This window comes from Electrona antarctica (genome assembly GCF_951216825.1).
Source record: "Electrona antarctica genome assembly, chromosome: 1".
NCBI classification, from domain to species: domain Eukaryota; kingdom Metazoa; phylum Chordata; class Actinopteri; order Myctophiformes; family Myctophidae; genus Electrona; species Electrona antarctica.
Genome location: NC_136806.1, coordinates 60,391,795 through 60,408,115, shown reverse-complemented (window position 1 = coordinate 60,408,115; position 16,321 = coordinate 60,391,795).

Sequence of the window (16,321 nt, the reverse complement as noted above, 5' to 3'; positions counted from 1 at the left end):
TTAGCTAAAGTTGAACAAGTTGGTCGTTTTGAGAGACAGTCTGTCCTTTTGAACCTGAAGACACAAAGAGGACAACCCAGATAGAGCTTTGAGCAACCAGGGCTTCACTCAAACGTCTTATTTCTCGCACACAACCAATCTGGCAACACTGCTCACAGTCACAACAACAGTTGTGCTAGCTCTCTGCTATAGCTAAGTCCCTCGCTGCTGTTTCTCTGCTAAAGTAAGTTATACTATTTTATAGTAGCCTAAAACTAACGTAAGGTCTGTTGAAATGCACACTGTCACGTGACTATAGTGGTCGACACGCTAGTTGTGTGGATTGTCGTTTTGTATCAGTTGTGTCAGACTTTAGTTTGACCGTTTATTTTGTAACGCAGATCAATGTAATGTTTACATAGGCGTCTGAAAAGCCAGCGCAGAACACTGACTACATGTATGTCCTGAACTGATCATTGCAGCCAATGTTTGATACTCTACATTTTTTGAATGCTTTAAGGGCAATTCCATGTTCAGCTAACTTTGTATTAATGCACTCTTAGATATTTATATATTGAGGTGTGTTGTGGAAATTAAATATTTCCTCGGTGAGAGAATGAAGAATGTTTCTAAATGTCCTACTAGGTTTATTTGATACAACAATAATATAATGATTGTGTGACCGGGCCGTGGCCCGGAGTTTGAGTTATAGTACTTAAAGTATATAGTAGTATATTATTAGACCAATTACAGCTTTACATAAACATAACACAGGTTTTAAATACGAAGTGGTAGTGAAGAATGAGGACAGCGACAAGGATATTCCCCCAAGATTACAATCAGGTTTATTAAACAGATCAATCATAAAAGCGACACTTTATTGTAGGAAATACTTAAGTCATAAAAACAGAGAGGAGTTAAAAGTATAATCAAATACTTAACCTACAGTGAACGAAAGGGGGAAGGGGATGGAGTGCACAGTACCAAAGTGTAAGGGGGGGAGGGGGCACCACTGTGAGCCACCCAGATCACTGCACCTCTCCTGCAGCAGAAGAGAAAAGGAGATTAAAGTTTGTTCACAATTGACTCTTACAGTTTTAAGTATTAGGAAACGTCTTGGGGGAAATTACAAGTACAAAAGGTAAAGACGAATACAATGGCCACCAAATAATAGAACTAAACAAAACAAAACTCAAATCAAGGTAAATAAACAAAACTCAAAGTAACAAAACAGCAGTGGCCGTCAGGTCTACAAAGGAAACAAATATTACACATCAATACTATATACAACCATCCATTATGTAAAGTAATAACATTTGCAACATTAATAACAACATTTACCTCTGTCTGCATGACTATCATACACACGACAGGGAGGCTCAACTCAAGCAGGGTCAGTATGGAGCAGGGCCTAGAGTGTAACAAACAAAGGTTTCAAGCATTTTTTGACGCTCGGGGGGGTGCCCGACTCAATCGATCTGCTCGGGGCTGCTCAAAGCGCTGTGTGTGTGTGTGTGTGTGTGTGTGTGTGTGTGTGTGTGTGTGTGTGTGTGTGTGTGTGTGTGTGTGTGTGTGTGTGTGTGTGTGTGTGTGTGTGTGTGTGTGTGTGTGTGTGTGTGTGTGTGTGTGTGTGTGTGTGTGTGTGGCATTCATTGAAGAATCGTTGCATCGATTATAGTGATGCACCGAATATTCGTCCGCAGAAAATATTCTGCAGAAAATGGCTAAAAATGCATTTTCGGCCTAGTCGGTTTCGGCCCGAATAGGCGAAATATAAAATGTATCATAGTGTATGCAATGAATGCATTCAAAAGAGCTGATTAAATGTTTCATGGACCCATAATAGTGATTATTATTTAAGTTATTATTATTATTTAAGTTATTTAAGTCATAAATCAGGTAGCTTTAAGGTACGGCCATGACAGCAATGGTAGGAAAAAAAGATATATAATTAATCATATTCGGATATTCGGTATTTGGTTTTCGGCCAACTGTTTCCTATAGTCTGTATTCGGTTTCGGCCAAGAATTTCCCTTTCGGTGCATCCCTAATCGATTTCATAAGTTCATTTAACAAGTCGATTCTTCTCGAATCGACTTGTCTAAAGTACAAAAAAAAATAAGAAAATTTAAAATAAATTGCTTTCCCCATTGTTTTCCCCATATCATATTTCTATGTGTGCGTGTGTACAGAATTCAAACTGTAGGATTTGTTATTGTCACGGACAGAAGTCATTCTTTATTTCTTTCCCTTTGCATAGCGCACCAGAGCGCACTCGCCCATTAGTTTGCATTGCATTCAGATCGTGCCCTTAATTAAGAACCTAACTGCAGCTGTGTGTGGCTCTCAGCGGTGTCCCACTAATTGACTAGCCTCGGAAACCCAGACGTTTTTATTTCCAGGGAGTTGAAGTTGAACTGTGCTGTGTCAGAGAAGTAACAGATAGAAGGGCGGAAACTTTATTCCCAAACTATATCCACCCCACCTCCGTGCTGACGAAATTACTGTCCGGTTTCTGGTTTAGCTTTACGTGCGGGTTGTTGTTTATTTGCATGGCTCAGAAAATAAGTAACAAACAAAAGGTGGCCTTACACTAGCCGATAATCGATCTGCTCGGGGCTGCTCAAAGCGCGATCGGGATCGGCCCGATCAACATAAAAAATGTTTGATATTTGCTCTGCCCCGCTCCGATTATCCTATAGTGTGTGGTGCTATCAGATTTCAGATTGAAAAAAATCGGCTAGTGTAAGGCCACCTTAACATGAGAACGTTATCGAGTTGTTGTCGGAGGAGGAGGAGAAGGTTCACGTCGTGAATGTGGAACGTAATAGCAGATTGTATTCTGGTGATGTGCTAACTGCTGCTGGCTGCTATAAATGTTAATATAGACCTATGTCTTCTATTGTGTTCTGAAGGTCGGCTGCTGTACTGCCACTAGTGTTAATGTTATATTTTGTATTGTGTTCTCGGGCCGCTGTGTTGCGCTGCCAATTTTTCCCCCTCACCTGTTGTGTTCTCTTTTCTGGTCTGTGTACCATTGTGCGACGTGTGTGTGCCTGCACGGTTTAGTATTTTACCATTAAATTTTTGTGTTTTGATAATCAGCGCTTTGCCATATAGATGATACTGTAAGATCCATTTGAGCCACCTTATTGTTTTCCATGATTCATTGTCAATTTGCCAATCTACATTGCCATGGTTACAGGGAGGGAGGGTATTTAACCCTGTCCCTAATCAGTCTCAGGTGTTGCCAGTGGCAGAGGTACACATACACTGTGTCATATTGGAGATGCCACTGCTCTGTTTGACATGCTCCGTATGCTCCGCGCGCACCTCCACACCCCCCCTGTTAAAGTCCCCATCCGCCCCCCCCCCCCCCCCCCCCCCATCATAAAACGATGCATCGACTCAACTTCGACCTTACTGTCTGACAAGTCGACTTGGAAAAGTGTGTGTGTGTGTGTGTGTGTGTGTGTGTGTGTGTGTGCGTGTGCGCGTGCGTGCGTGTGCGTGCGTGTGCGTGCGCGCGCGCGCGCCAGGCATGTGTAAAGCATCTACCGTATACCGTATGTCCGATGGTGATGGGCACAGCATGTCAGGATGCTGTTATCATTCAGGTTGCTGAAAGATAACTATGAACAATAATAGGAGATCCGCATACTGTTTTAAAAGCTCCCAAAATTATTTATTAATAAGACAAAGAAACAACGTTTCGGCTTAACCGGTCGGTGTCGGGTGTACTGAAGCTGTGCGTTAAAGTCCAGGTAGGCTATAGGGCATCATCAGATTCCATCTCGCCATCATGAAAATCATTATATTATGATTATGTAAGGGATAATGTATGGCTGAGTGGTCATTGTTGATAGATAAATCACCGACAGGCTGATTAACCACGGACGCAGAGCAGAGGAGGTTAATCAGCCGGAAGGTGATTAATCTATAAACACTGACCACTCACTCAGCCATACATTATCACACTTATTACATGGCTACTTAATACATCAATTAATACAAAACACAACCAAACGAGCTATTTCCTTGCTTGGTAATGAAAGTATTCCATAAGTGTCGCACTGGCCGGTGTCTGCCCAGCTGCAGCACTGTCGGAAAACAAGGACGTCACATGAGTTGATCAAATAGAATCCATGTTCGGGTACTGCTTTGTCTATTTCTCGCTCAAATGTTTTCAAAAACATTTTTGAGAGCAATGTTTAGCTGTAAATTACATTGTTTATTCTTTATTCGGATCCCCATTAGCTTCCACAAAGTGGTCACTAGTCTTCCTGGGGTTCACACAAAACTGTATACAATAAAAACAGATCATTGAAAATTTAAACAGACAAAATCTAGTTATCAGCTAAAACAGTGAAGTCGCTCTGCATTTAACAGAGACAAAACAAACAATAGTAACATATACAGTGTTTACACAAAACATAAAAAGTACAAATAAGAATAAGGTACATTGTGTGTTTACATGGCTGTCATGTTGGAAACGGCAGTAAATCTAGCGGCTGCAGCCAGGTGCTCCGAGGGTTTGATTAGGCAGCGGTTATAGAGCGCAAGATATAAGACACCACTGAATTCTGCGATTGACCAATCAGAATCAAGCATTCAACCAAGCCATGTAATAAACCCACATGCCCACAGACAGAAATGATAACTAAACATTCTGTTCTGTTGGTGATTTCCACAGAGCACCACAGGAGGAGATCTCACGCCATCAGGAGAGATGGCCTCCAAAAGACATTTAGCACGGTCAGAGGAACAGCGGGAGATGGACCTGGGACATGGACTGTTTGATGCAACACTGCAACCTGTAGTAAAACTGTACCGGATAAGTATGTACCGTTTTATTTACAGCTAGTTAAACATGTGCTCCTCTGTAACTGTCCTGTTGTACCTTGGATTAAAAGTGTGGGGGGCGTGGTTTGTGATATGGTTGTAGAAACTTATTATATTCCTCTGTGAGGGAATGAAGAATGCTACTAAATGTCTTTTGTAGGTTTATTTGATACAACAGATGACAATAATATTATAATGATTGGACACACAAATGAGCTGAGAGTGTAATACATCAGAAGTGGTGAAAAGAGAGACAGATGGAGTATGTCCTATCACCTCAAAATGGTTCGGGAGTGTGACACAGGTTTTGGAAAAGACTAGACACAGTTCCAGGAGAATGTAAAATAAATCTCACAGACACAAAGCTCTTTTTGGCTGACCAGTCTCCTTTCTCAGTAAACATCGTTTCCCCTGCCAACACCACCCCTTATCTGCCTTAGTCTAGCCTATGTTTACATTCTCGACCAGGACACTCCAACCAGACATGATCATAACACTGCTCTAATAATGAACTGATTCAGCTTGCAGTCATACAGAACAAGTGATGAAACAGGAATAGAAAGAATCCTTTAAGCACTCACTCATCGGCGGCCAAGCCATGTCACGTGACTTGTGCGTTGGGTGCACTGTCACGTGATTATTGTTTACGGAAGCAGTAGAGAGAACGTGTCAGATAACAGCTGGAGACTGGTCTAAAAAATATTAAATAATGAATTAACAGCTGCAGACTGGTCTCAAACTCACTCTACTACGGTTGGATGATATGCCAAAACGTTCCTATTTGCCACTGTCAGCCCAAAAATTGATAACGATAGAAAATGAATTAATGTGAGAACAGCTCCACACCCCAGCTGGAAATATACTTCACCGTACAGCGAGCCACATGTCAAAAGTAGCAGATGTACAAGCTTGCAATGCGTCGTAAGCTTGTAGATCTGCTATTTTCGGCACACGACCCTGTCCTACGACTAGTATACATTGGGCTGTAACACACGTGCCAGTTTCAGGTTACTTACTGTGACTGTGTGACATTAAATGAACAGAGATGAGATGACACCGACGGTCTTTCTGCTGCCATGCCCTTTTCTCACTGACAAACGTGTTTATACGTCGAAGAATTGTAAAACATAATATATAAATGATCCGGCCCCCTGGAAAGTGACGGCGTGGGGTAGCGCCTGCTGATTGTTATAAAAAAATCAGTCATAAAGAAATTTAGAACACCCTACCAACAGTCATAAAGAAGAGTTGTTCTCCGTGCCAATAGTTATTAAGAAATGTGGAACGCCCTACCAACAGTCATACATAAATGTGAATACTTACTGTCCTTATAAAGTATATAACGGCTCTAAAAGAGCACTTACAGGTGCCTGCAATTTGGAGCTGGCCCCTGTAAAAAGTCAAAGCATCTATACCATTCATAGATATATAAATAGTAAGGCTGTCAAAGTTAACGCGTTAATCGTGCGTTAACTCAAAGTCCTTTTAATCAGCGTTAATTTAATTAACGCGCGATTAACGCACGGTGAAGTTTGACAGAACGGTTGAGAGACGCATACATGTGAATGCAGGCAGGCAGATTCCAATAGCCCCGCCTCTCTCTCATTCCCCCCCCCCCCACTCTCTCTCTACCATTCCCACTCAGTCCGGACTCCGGACCGCCAGGGAACTGGGCAGTTGTCAGTTGAGCTGTGAGCAGTCGTCACGTCAGCTAGGCTGAATGCCTCCGCTGGGCTCGTTATTAATTAATTTGCTTCACAATGTGTTAGATCAGAAGCTCTTTGAAGTGGGCATTGGGCAAAAGCAAAACTCTGGCAGTTTTGGTTGACAAACATAGTTAGTTAGTTGTGAAAGCTTGATGCTAATCATGCTACACAGACCATGCTAATGAGTGCTAAAGCTAATGTTGACTTGCAGGAGAGAGAGAGGGGCAGGGGATCTCGTTAGCCCCTTATGTGCCCTCTCCCTACGCTCATTCTGTAGCTCCGAGATGAGGTCACACACAGGGCCCCTCCCACCCCGTTCAGAAACGGTGCATGTTTCCACAAGGAACGATTCTTACCCTTTTCTAAACAATGAATCGAAAACGTGAAGCTGTAGAAAGGGTTTACACTAATTCAAACTTAGCAACGTCCAAGAAAATCCAACTTTAAACGGTTACACAAGGGTCTAGCGGTTGTTTAGCATGTTTTTCAAGGAAGTTGAAAAGCTTTAGCGCCTCCCCGGCGTCTCCCCTGGTCGAAAATTTCCAACTGACTTCAGTTCACTCGACATACACGCGCACACGCACAAATCCCTTGATAAACATGGAAGTGGCTGACTAAACCAACCGCTGTAACGCTCGTGACCGTTTAAACTCGGATTTTCTTGGACGTTGCTAAGTTTGAATTGGTGTAAACCCTTTCTACCGCTTCACGTTTTCGATTCATTGTTTAGAAAAGGGTAAGAATCGTTCCTTGTGGAAACATGTGCCGTTTCTGAACGGGGTGGGAGGGGCCCTGTGTGTGACCTCATCTCGGAGCTACAGAATGAGCGTAGGGAGAGGGCACATATGGGGCTAGGGCTCTCGTGTGTGTGTGTGTGTGTGTAGTTTATGATTTTGTTTCCCTCTTCCATGGCATTTGCAATAAAGCAAGCATTCTCCCATGTTGAGTATTTAAAACTTGAAAAGCAGTGGTTCTGAACCAGTGGTCCGGGGACCACCAGTGGTCCCTGAGGGGATTCCAGGTGGCCCACAGCTAAATGATGGAGGGTTGGTAACCAAATGAACACTTGTATATCTTTAACTTTTGAGAGTGTAAAATGAAACCAAGTGGGTCCATTTGGTTAAATTTTACACTCAAGAGTTGAATAATTGTTAAACAAATGCATTACTTAAAGTTATTTTATCAATTTATTTTGATCAACATTGGCCTGTTATCTCTCCTAATTGTACCAACATCAATACAGTTCTTTAGTTTGGGTCTGGAAGGCTAAATGTCATCAAATGGTGGTCCGTGGCTCAAATGCAGAATAAATAATGGACCTTGATATTAGGGATGCCAAACGACTCATATTTGGCCAATCGATAAATCGAGGCCGCAAATCGACTTTTTTTCCTATTTATTTTCCATTATTTTTTATTTTTGTTGTTGCTGCGCAGCAGTTGAGGAGAACGCAACTATGCATTCCTTTAAGCAACACAACTTCTGCAGCTGCATCCATATGTTTAGAATTTGCATCAATGATCAAAGCCCAATAATAAAAAATAAACTTTATTTTGTAAACAACGACACTGAAGGAGCAGCGGCGCTATCGGCTGCTATGCTATCAGCTAGTCCCAACTCAAGTGTCTGCAGCAGCCTGTCACAAGTCCCGTAATGAACTGATACGGGACGCACGTTGTTCCGTATTTTAATGTCGGGTCGGGGAATAAATACAGTATGAATGACGGCGGGATTTATTTGACAACGCTGTCCTGCTTTCTTCACGAGAAGAGAAGAGCGCTCACAGCTCAGAACAGAGCGGACCTGTCTTTGAGAGTGAGCAATGAGATGCATTGCGAACCTGGGGTCTGGGGGCTCAGAGCTGCAGCCATTGGCTCATGATACGAGCACACGACCAATGGGACAGAGCATTCAGTGTTGCTAAGATACCCTTCCCCTTCACCCCACACCCTTGGACGATGGCGCTCTAACTGTAGCCAGGGCATGCGAGGTGTGAGGTGCGGCGCTGACGGGCGCAAAAAAAATAAAAAATAAATAAAAACGATTTTTCGACTCATACGTTTTTGAGTCGCGGAAGGCATGAGTCGAAAATCGAGTCGATTTTCAACTTTTTTCAACATCCCTACTTGATATGAAAAATCTTGAAAACCACTGATTTAAGGTATATTTAGAACGGATAAAAAATATGCGATTCATTTGCGATTAAATATTTTAATCGACTGACAGGCCTAATAAATAGATAAGCTAATTAATTAAAACACTAGACATTATTACAAATCAGTAAGTAGGAGAATCAATCTTATCCAATCAGAAAACACAATGAATTTCTCTCTGCTTATGTTACCTCACTCTGCTCCTCTAGATATCAAGGACCTCCCTGTGTGTCCTCAGCAGGAGAGGAGCCTGAGTCTGGTCCAGGTGAAACTAGAACCTCTAGAGATTAAAGAGGAACAGCAGGAGGGGAGCCTCAGTCTGGTCCAGGTGAAACTAGAACCTCTACAGATTAAAGAGGAACAGCAGGAGGGGAGCCTCAGTCTTGTACAGGTGAAACTAGAACCTCCACAGATCAAAGAGGAACAGCAGGAGAGGTGCCTCAGTGTGGTCCAGGTGAAACTAGAACCTCCACAGATTAAAGAAGAACAGGAGACGCAATTTCAAAGACTGGAGGAGGGTGATGTTACATTAGTAGCTGTAAAAGTTGAATATGATGAAAACAGAAAGACACCTCTGGCCAGCACCTCAACTGAACACATGGTTGTGTGTAAAGAGGAAGTTTCTCCTGAACAGGAGAGGAGTTCCTGTCTGCTTCCGGAGGAACCAGAGCCTCCACACATTAAAGATGAACAGGAGGAACTATTTCAAAGACCAGAGGAACCTGTTGGGTCAATGTTGACATTACTAGCAGTGAAAAGTGAAGTTGATGAAAACACCTCTTCACACTGCTCTGAAGTTGAAGTTCAACTGGAATCTGACACTGAACTCACTGAAGACAGAGATGATTTGGGGGAGACAAGTGGAGGTGTCTACACTGGAGAAACAACTTTTCACTGTCAACATTGTGACAAGAGTTTCACTGATTCAAGTACTCTGAAGACACACCAGCGTATCCACACTGGAGAAAAACCCTTTCACTGTGAAAAATGTGACAAGAGTTTCAACGATTCAAGTAATCTGAAGACACACCAGCGTATCCACACTGGAGAAAAACCCTTTCACTGTAAACATTGTGACATGAGTTTCACTTATTCAAGTACTCTGAAGACACACCAGCGTATCCACACTGGAGAAAAACCCTTTCAGTGTAAACATTGTGACAATAGTTTCAGTAGGTCAAGTACTCTGAAGACACACCAGCGTATCCACACTGGAGAAAAACCCTTTCACTGTAAACATTGCGACAAGAGTTTCACGGATTCAAGTACTCTGAAGACACACCAGCGTATCCACACTGGAGAAAAACCTTTTCAGTGCAAACATTGTGACAAGAGTTTCACGGATTCAAGTACTCTGAAGACACACCAGCGTATCCACACTGGAGAAAAACCTTTTCAGTGCAAACATTGTGACAAGAGTTTCAGTCAGTCAGGTGATCTGAAGACACACCAGCGTATCCACACTGGAGAAAAACCCTTTCACTGTAAACATTGTGACAAGAGTTTCACGGTTTCAAGTACTCTGAAGACACACCAGCGTATCCACACTGGAGAAAAACCCTTTCACTGTAAACATTGCGACAAGAGTTTCAGTCAGTCAAGTAAACTGAAGTCACACCAGCGTATCCATACTGGAGAAAAACCTTTTCAGTGTAAACATTGTGACAAGAGTTTCAGGTGTCAGGTGATCTGAAGACACACCAGCATATCCACACTGGAGAAAAACCCTTTCACTGTAAACATTGTGACAAGAGTTTCACGGATTCAAGTACTCTGAAGACACACCAGCGTATCCACACTGGAGAAAAACCTTTTCAGTGCAAACATTGTGACAAGAGTTTCACGGATTCAAGTACTCTGAAGACACACCAGCGTATCCACACTGGAGAAAAACCTTTTCAGTGCAAACATTGTGACAAGAGTTTCAGTCAGTCAGATCACCTGAAGAAACACCAGCGTATCCACACTGGAGAAAAACCTTTTCAGTGCAAAAATTGTGACAAGAGTTTCAGTCAGTCAGATCACCTGAAGAAACACCAGCGTATCCACACTGGAGAAAAACCTTTTCAGTGCAACAATTGTGACAAGAGTTTCAGTCTTTCAAGTGGTCTGAAGACACACCAGCGTATCCACACTGGAGAAAAGCTCTCGTCACAATGTTAACAGTTTGACAGGAGTTTCAGTCAGTTAAAACTCATTAACTACCAGAGGGTCTCTAGAACAGTCTGCAGCCACTGCCGGCGTGTTTTACTAATCTTTCAAGACCAACATCATAATTAGTTCTATGACTATGTAAACACCAAATATCCCAAAAGAAAGAGTTACTTTCATTGTGGAGAATACATGTGATTCTTCAATATTCCATCCTTTAGTTATTGGCAGTTGAATATATATAGCTTGTTTTCACCAAAAAAATCTGTCTAGGAACTGAAAGCAGATAATGTTTTTTTAATAAATCCATGTAATACTACACTACATGGATTTGTTTAGAACACGTTTTTTTTTCCTCTTTCAGTTTATCCTCTGATCTGGAAGCTGCACTGTACTGTAATCAGTGAACATAAACACATCTGTTGGGAAATATAATGATAAATATCATTGGGGAATAGGGCATTAACGAGTTGAGATTTTTCCAAGTCGACTTGTCAGACAGTAAAGTCGAAGTTGAGTCGATGCATCGTTTTATGACGGGGGGAGGGGGGGGGGGGGAGACGACTTTAACAGGGCCCGGTGGAGGTGCGCATGGTCAAATATGTCAAACAAAGCACTGCGCACACAGTGGCCTCTCCAATATGGCACAGTGTGTATCATCTATATGGCAACGCACACGCAGAAAAGAGAACACAACAGGAGAGGGGGAATAATTGTCACACAGCGCAGCAGCAGCAGCAGCGCAGCGGCCCGAGAACACAATACAAAATAACTTTAACACTAGTGGCAGTCAGCAGGCCGACCTTCAGAACACAATATAGAAGACATATGTCTATATATTAACATTACAGCAGCCAGCAGCAGTTAGGCACATCATCAGATCAGAATACAATCTGCATTACATTCCACGATCATGACGTGAACCTTCTCCTCCTCCAACAACTCGATAACGTTCTCATGTTAGTTTGTTACTTATTTTCTGAGCCATGCAAATAAACAACAACCCGCATTGACCGGAGACGGAGAGATTCATGCGTTCCGCCGCTCCCGTGCGTAAAGCTAAACCAGAAACAGGACAGTCATTGCGTCAGCACGGATGTAGCCTCGGAAACCCAGACGTTTTATTTCCAGCACGGAGGTGGGGGGGATATCGTTTGGGGATAAAGTTTGTGCGCTTCTACCTGTTACTTCTCTGACAGCGCAGTTCAACTTCAGCCAGTCAATAGTGGGACACCGCTGAGAGCCACATACACAGCTGCAGTTAGGTTCTTAATTAAGGGTGCGTTCTGAATGCAAAGCAAACTAATAGGCGAGTGTGCTCCGGTGCGCTATGCAAAGGGAAAGAATGACTTCTGTCCGTGACAATAATCAATGCTACAGTTTGAATTATGTACACACGCACACATAGAGCAAAACATATGATATTGGGAAAACAATTTTTTTTTTTTCAACTTTCTACATGCTTGAATGTTCACTATTTTCACCAAATGTTTGCACACTATGAAATGCTCAGAATAGTAATGTTGGGTTCACTTGGTTAATTTGCATTATAAATACATTTATTTACTGTATTTGCAAAGATGTGCTATTGAAAAATAGCAGATCTACAAGCTCATAGCACGGCACAGAGTGCCGCACTATGAGCTTGTATATCTGCTATTTTTTTTTAAAGTTTTGTGCAAATCTTTGAACAAAACTCCTGACCCTCAGTCCACTGCTTCTTCTGATTGGTGACAGCAAGCGATGACACATGATGAACCCTGGGATGGGTCACCAGGTCATCAGATGTCTTGCAGCGAGAGTCTAGATTTAAAATTAAGCACAATATGGTCATCTAATATATTGTCACTGTGGTTATCTTGTATGTCCAAAACCTTTACTTTTCAGGAAATAGATACATGCGTTCTAGGGGTGTAACGATATAGTAACTGCATCAAAATCCATTTTAATTTCAAAAATCAAAGTACATCGAAATGGAAACTCAACATATCGTATCGTTTCACTTTGTATCGTATCGTTTGAAATGCAAATAATCATCATTGAATCGTTTTGCAATGAAACCATGAAAACATTGTATCAATACTAATAATTGAAATCATTGAATCGTATCGTCATAATGAACAAATATGGTCCATGTATCGTATTGTCAACCATGTATCGTGATACGTATCGTATAGCTGTTAAAATGTATTATTACATGGCTTGGTTGAATGCTTGATTCTGATTGGTCAATCGCTGAATTCAGCGGTGAGCTATGTGTTGATAAACCTCTGCCTAATCAAACCCTTTGACAAAGATGGTTTATGTATGAAGATGGGCCAACTTCATTGGAGCCACTAGAGGCGAAACGGTAATGCACCATTTAGGTTTGCCGACCGCCATGAAACCTGATAGAAGAAGAAGACAACAACACTGACAAGTCATTTAACAAAGTACATTGAAATCAACTGACAAGGTGTACTTTTGAAATAGTCGTTTTAGTTTCTCGAAGTCCTCCAACCAAATCAATTCATGATTTGGATCTATCTCATTAAAAAGTCTCTCCCTAATAGAGTTGTAGAATGGACAATAAAAAATTCCTTTAGATCACACAGACTACATAATCTATCCTCCTCAACCGTGCCTACATATCTGCCTGTCTCAATATGCAGACCAAGTATGCCAGCTCTAATTTGGGCACATAAGGATCATTTCTAATCGTTTTAAATATGTCCATTCATTTCACATTATAATATTCACATATTATCATCCTAAATATGGGGTCAGAGCCCCCTATGTGTTGTCCGTGAAATTGCAGATGGACAGAGAGAGGCTTCCGGACTCATCTCAAATCTCGCGAGAGTTTGTTGCTGGGATAAAGAAATGTCATTAACAAAGTCGATTTTCTCCTGATTTGTCTTGCTAAAAGAAGCCATTTTACTATGAATATCTTGTAAATATTGTGTGCCTTGTGATGATTTGGTCCAGTATTTAGTTCAGTGACCATGGAGTAAGGAATGGTTCAGAAGCTGTGTTCACGTTCACTCTCCCATTGGAAATGAATAGACTCCAACATTCTTCCTGTCTCCTAATAATGTTACCGCCCACCTCACGCAGATACAGGAAGTAAAGCAAAGTGGTCTCTCTTGCTAATAAGCCTATCTCACAGAATTTCCCCGCCCCCCCTAAATACGCCCCCTTTCGGGGTTAGTGGTGATAGCGTGACGTCACGCCATAGACACTACATGTTAACCGAGGTAATTTAAGAAGTCTACAACTTTTGTTTTCTCAAGGTAAGGTTTGTTCTATCTGTTCGACCTGATTTACCATCTTGTTTGCTTCATAATAATATTGGTCTGTCACATTTTTACATTAGAAAATGTACTTAGATTCTCCAGAGAAAAAAACGTGTAAATGCTCATGTTAAAGACACCACTATTTACCAGAAGTGGGCGTGGAAAGCGGGCTGTGAGATAGGCCTATTCTCCTCTTGGCCTTTGAGCACCAGCTGCGCGGCTGCACCCCGCTTGATTTACTGTGTTTCCAACATGACAGCCATGTCACACACACACTAGTGACACACAATGTCATTTACAGCTAAACATTGCTCTCAAAAATGTTTGAAAACATTTGAGCGAGAAATAGACTAGACCAGAACATGGATTTGATTTGATCAATTTTTGCTTCGATGCCCCGATGGGGCTTCGATGCCCCCACCACATGGAACACTTTACAGCAAACATTGAAAATGAATACCCCAATATCTTACGGACAATTTAATAACTTACTTTTGAACCTCCCTACCTCAATATGTAACTGTTTTTAACTCATGTTTTGTCTCACTGTTAGTACAATATGTCTCTGCCTTACAAGAAGATTTGTTTTGTGTTTTATACCTGCATGTCTTAATTTGTTTCATATACTGTATGTAATCTCATCAGCATTGAAAATGAGGGAGAACCTCAATTGCTCTTTTGAGAATAAATAAAGGTTTCAATCAAACTCACTTCCTTGTTTTCCGACTGCTGCAGCCCTGCAGCTGGCCAGACGCAGCCAGCGCGAACTTATGGAATACTTTTTTTGTTGTGTTTTGGGTATTAATTTATGTTAGGTAGCCATGTATAAGCGGGATAACCTTCTGTTGGTGAATTATCTCCCGTCAATGACCATCTAGCCAGATATTATCCCTTACTCATTACACCCCTAATGTGTTCCTCCAACGGATCCAATGGAGTTAAGTCTTTAGTTTGTTAATACTTTCCATTGGTTAAATATCTATAAAAACCCACAGACACACTTGACTACTTTCAATCCTTTTGGGCAAAAAAAATTACACCTGGGGCTTTAGGATCTCGGCACCCAAGTCCAAATATATCATCTTTGGGTTTAAGAGGAAGCTGCCAGACCTTGGGCTGACCATGTATGGGTCCCCACTTGATAAGGTCAAGACGTTCAAGTTCCTCGGGGTCTGGTTTGAGGAGCGTATGACCTGGGCGGTGCACATCAGTAAAACAGTGGAAAAGTGTGAGAAGGTACGGCAGCTAGGGGGGGGGCAAGATACTAGTCTTCACGGATGGGTCCAGAGACCCTGTTAGCAGGAGGGCAGGGTTTGGGGTCTACGTCGAGCAGCTGGAGCTAGAGTACAGTGTCCACATTTCAGGGCATACTGTGGGCGACTAGGTGGGAGGAACAGGGGAGGCCAAAAGAGGTGGTCATCTGCTCTGACTCTGCAACAGCACTAGAAGCCCTGAAAGGGGGCAAAAGCAAGGCCCGCCCAGACCGGGTACATGTGTTTGGTCCGATGATTCATTGATCCGATACCCCTAACCCCTAACCTAACCATAACCGCAAGCACGGGAGCAGGCGCTAGTCCGAGGTGCGGACGCATATCGAACCAATGCTCCGTCGGACCATAGTATGCCTCCCGCCCAGACCTAGTCAGAGAGATAATAAATGTCATGTGTAGAGTAGGGGGGGGGGGGAGTGAGGTCACCTTTTGCTGGGTCCCAGGGCATGCGGGGGTAGGCGGGAACGAGAGGGTGGACCTCCTTGCTAAGGGAGGCCTAGGCAGGGAATTAGACGTCCGACTACCCCTGGGGAGGGTGTAACTTAGGGGGCTAAGCAAAGAGGGTTTGGTGAAGGAGTGGCAGGGGTAGGCATTTTCACCATGTCCAGCCAGCTGTAAATAGAGAGTGCGGGTGTAACTTTGCGCCACGCAGTGATGCGGTTAAAGTATGTAGAATGAGGCTGGGGCACTGTGGCCTAAACAAAAACCTACGGATAATAGGGAAACACGCCACCGGGCTATGCCAGTGTGGGCATGCCGGAGACAGTGAGACACATCTTTTTAGAGTGTAGGATGTATAACACAGAAAGACAGGCGCTCTTCTCAAGGATGACAGAGTTAGGAGTGGAGGCTTTTTCTATCTGCTCTTTATTTGGCCACAGTGAGAATCACCAGCTGATTACAAAGGCAGTACTGCAGTTCCTGCATAGTACTGGTGTATACAA